The sequence below is a fragment of the Dermochelys coriacea genome, chromosome 11, assembly GCF_009764565.3.
Source record: "Dermochelys coriacea isolate rDerCor1 chromosome 11, rDerCor1.pri.v4, whole genome shotgun sequence".
In the NCBI taxonomy this organism is placed as follows: Eukaryota; Metazoa; Chordata; order Testudines; family Dermochelyidae; genus Dermochelys; species Dermochelys coriacea.
Window position 1 is genome coordinate 37808219 of NC_050078.2, and position 4617 is coordinate 37812835.

The 4617-nt window shown below is 36.9% G+C and overlaps 1 long non-coding RNA gene across 1 annotated transcript; it reads left to right on the forward strand.

Moving 5' to 3' along the window:
- Positions 1 to 2949: 2949 nt before the first annotated feature.
- Positions 2950 to 3541, forward strand: LOC122458108. Its single transcript, XR_006277979.1, has 2 exons — positions 2950 to 3119; positions 3505 to 3541. It is a non-coding gene; the product is annotated as an uncharacterized LOC122458108 (long non-coding RNA).
- The last annotated feature ends 1076 nt before the right edge of the window (positions 3542 to 4617 follow it).

Here is a 4617-nt window from a genome sequence, read left to right on the forward strand (position 1 = left end):
AGTTGCTCAAAAGCTTTAAGGCCCTCAGATACAAAACACTAAAACCTTAAAATAAATTGACAGTGGAAGAATAAGTTGGTTATCCTAATGACTGATAAAGCCCGCTTCAGACAGGTTTCAGATGTCAGTCTCTCAGCTGTATTTATGTACAAACTGTGATACTAATAATTATTAAAATTAAGTATGTTTGGAGCTTGAGAAATAATTTTTAAAATGACTATTCTTATATTTGGTCAGATCAGCTCCCACTGAAATTATTAGTAAAACTCCATCAAATTCAATGGATTCAAGATTAGGCCCATTAAGTATACTCAGACAAAATCTTTCTTAAAACATTTCAGCCATTAGGATGTTTGCAGTCATTGAGAATACATCTCTGTTCTATATTTTAGTCAAAATTTGACGTAATGCTCCTGTATGTATTCCTATCACACATCAGAAGATACCAGTTATACTTTGATACCAGTTATATATTGACTGTTTTACTCACTCCCTATGGTATATATATTCACATTACATTTACACTTTTAATTTTTTTTTCTTTTCCATTCTTCCTTTCATATATATGTCACTTATTTTTCCCAGTGTTTGGCTAAGTCATAACGGTTTTTCACGTCTTCTCACTATGTTAACATTTTGTCAAGAATAAAAATAGCAAAATTAAGGATCCAAATGCAAAGCATATATAATACTGGAGAAAGATACTGATAATTATAAAGAGAAGTTTATGCTGATCTCCTAACTTTGCAATCAAAGACATCCAAACCATCTTGCATGCTCCTAATGTTAATTTCAAATTACATTGTAGTCTGGACTAGATTAGGATACACAACTCCATTAATACTGCAGAGGGTCCCAGACTGTAGTCCAGAAATCACTCGCTGATGGTTCAACAAGAGCTGGCTGGTCACAAGGTTCTGGATCTAATTGTTTCCAGTTGAGAGGAAGAGCACAGAAAGGAGTGGATGATAAAATGAAGAGCAGAAGCAGACAGTGTGACTGATTTTTTCCCCCCAAAATGAGCAAAACACCTACTGCTATAAAGACAATTTGCCACACAAACTTTTGTACTTTGGTCACATTAGGTGTAGAGATGGAAATAACCTTAAGAGAGTTATCATGGAAGGAATGGTGGAGGATCATCATAGTAGGAGAGGACCCAGCGAGGAGATGGATTGATGGTGTGTGGCTGATCACTGAAAAAGGTCAGTTGCTGAGTGATCAAAGTTAAGAGATGGATTGCAAAGACTTCTGAAAATTCCGCTATGATGTCATCAGTACTCAAATATGAATAAATGGATTTACTTACTTAGCACATACTTAACTATATATATGTGCTTAAATACTGTCCTGAATCAGGATGCTTTCCTGAATTTGGGCCTAAATCATTAATTTTTAAGAAGCTATTATACTGAGCTTCCCTCATTAGATCTTGTAGAGTGCTATGATGTATGACACAATATATTGTGTTATGATAGGAATCACCAACTGGAACTGTTACACATAGACTGAGAAGTTATTTTTCTCAGCATGTGAGCAGCGTACAGTCTTTGAAGAAATATTATATCACTGCTGAGTCTGTGATGCAGATATTTTGGTGCAGCTGTGGAAAACAGCAAGAGAGTTTGCTCTCTGCCTTAATTTCTCTATCTACAGTCAATTATTGGTGCAGACTTGCTTCCTGGAAAGTGGGTATGGGTCTTTGGGCTGAGGTTTCTGAAAAGAGATTGGCTGGGTGCTATTTGAGACCACTGCTATTCAATGACTGTCATATATAGTGTAAATAAGCAATATGCACTAAGTATATATCCTGACTCAACATCACTGATTTCGCCTCCAATGGGAAACTGATCTGCAAGGATGACTGAATACAGTAGTTCAGCTAGTAGGGTCTGGACAATCTAGGCTTGACACAAGATCTCTGAAGAGAAAAACTGTACCAACTTTCCACTTCCCTGATCCTGCACTCAGCCTCAAAATGGCCCCAGTATATTTTATAGGCACCTAAAAGCTGCTCTAAATTATGCTCACTGAAGCAGTCCTCTAGGAAATATACTGCTGGCCAGGGATAAATCCCTCACACCTCTCATACTCCCACTCTCTGCCCTCAGCCTGCCATAGACTATCCCCAGTGCATATTGGGGAGAGGGCCAGGAGTAGCTGGCATAGCCAGCCCTATTCCCGCTGAAGATTTGCCTATGCTAGGGGAATCCTTGGACATTGCATTAAGTTGCAAAGGAGACTTAGGAGAGACCAAGAATCTGGCCCAATATTGGAAACATATTTTAATTTCTTTATTTGTATCTTATATGTTGGTGTCTATCATAAACATACTAGACATCCCAAAAATGCATGCAATTATTTCCCTTTATAGAGGATTTATGACAATATAACTTTAAAATGGGAAGTCATGTATTTCCAATGGTTTGTACTTGAATTTATGCAAATACATAAAAGCTTAAGCAAATTTACAATCTACTGCTTATTTGTCAGAGAAAATTAGTGATAGGAAAGTGACACTTCTCAACACTTTTTGGATAGTCAGTAATCGTCCCCTCCCCATTACAAAACAGAATTAAATTTATGGAAATCATATTTAGTAAGTCGGATGACTAGCCCTTCAGATTTTCCCAGTGCTTTCTATTAGCATCATTACATCTTCTTCAGTGGATACAGTTCATCCATTTGACATTTTAAGATTTAGAACAGTAAATTAAAATGTATTGCCTCTTTTGAATTCATTTGTCAAAGGCAACAAGTAACATCATTTGGAGTGGTACATCATTAGAACATCAGTGCTTGGAGATTCACTTGGCTGGGAAAAATGGGTCAGAGAGATCAAATAAGCTTCACATGGATAATCTAAAGTTTATGACAAGGGAATGCCAATAAATAGCAAGCACTCCCCTAGTACAGCAAAGAAGAAAATAAAAATGAAAGGGATGGGGATCTCTTTGAAAACACTCACATTCTTTATACATGTAGATTCTGACTTAGGAAGCAACCCTTTGATTAAATTTAAAGGGCTTATCTTTTATTATTTTGAGAAGTAGCAATGTCTATTTAACACCAACATTGCTTAAATACAGTACCATAACCTGGACTGAATAATTATTAAAGTACTTAATTCTTTCTTATTTATCTCTCTTATATGGTATCAAGTATATGTCCCCTCCAAACCTTTTCTATGTCCTTAAGAACAAATGTTCATTACTACAGCATATGCTTTGTTCTCATCTATAGAGTTTTGAAACAAAACCTGTCGCTTCCAGCTTTTACACTGCTAAGGCAGTGAAAGGTGAGCATACAATACAGTCAATAGGTATGGCTGAAAGTATGCTTCTTTCTTCCCTTGCTCACTAAATAATACATTGGCAAGAGGCACATATAAGAGATATGGTGTCTTGTAACTGCTATCAGATGTATGTCTATCGTGCCTGGTGGCCATTAGTTAGATGAGATCAGCAAGTTAAGAAATTTTACATTTTTGTTTTCCTTTAACAGGTACATGACTGCTGTAGCAGACTCACAAGAAGGAAACTTGACTGAAAAAAATACTGGGGTAAGATAAGCTCATTACAAATATACAACATAATGGATTTTTTTAAAAATAGGTTATCTAGTGTGGTGCCTGATACCGTTCATGTAATACATGAGAATGAGGAGATAAAAGGAAGAAAATAAAATAAATGCATTGCCTTTGGTTTACTCTTCATAAATATTAATAATGCATGATTTCTACTCCTTTCCTGTTAAATGAAACAATATGCCAATTTTGGTTATGAAAGGTGCAGACCCGTTAATTGAGATTAGTGCTCCCGTGTGAATTACATCAGAATAGTGGCACCTCTGAGCACTGCTACAGTTAAGTCATTGCCATTTACATTTTAAATTCTGTTTTTTCAAGGTTTATAATTTACCCACCTATATTTGCATCAGCCTAAAGCTTAGCATATAAAAATGTGAGCTCATATTAATCTATTGTCTCAAAATATGGCTATGATTATTTAAGCTTTTGTTTTTAAGTTAGATAATCTAATTTTTTTTGCTCATTTCAGACACTTGTTTAATCTCTTTCAAGTAAGAAATGTCTGAATTTTAAATAGAGAAATGTTATAAATACTTGAAGCTTTATTTACCTGCTAAAGAACTGCAGTTTTCAAGCCACGTAAGCTCAGAGGAACCTCAGAAGAGTGTGCATAGACAAAAAAGAAAGACATTGCTTAGTGAAGAACCCTATGTGGGTCCAAGATAAGACACCATGATGACACAGCAGCAGTTGAAAATCCCCACTATGAAGAAAGGGATCACCTGCCTCTGTGTCCTCATGGCTCCTTGTGGATGGTTGTTCCCTGGCCTGAATATTCACATTGGGAAAGAGGCAGTAACTGGATGGGTTGGGGGAGGATTTGGGGTGTGGGGTGGGATGAAAGGTGCACATTGGGATAGGGACTGTATTATCTTCTCCACAAAACCTGCTCAATGGTGAGAAGAGGGTCTTTATGGCAGCTGTGGCCAGAGGAGTCAATGACAGTGCAGTTGCATTGGAAACATGCTCTCAGGGAGGGAGAGGGATATTGCTGCTGAGGGCAACAGCTGCTACAAGGCCGCTGTGTG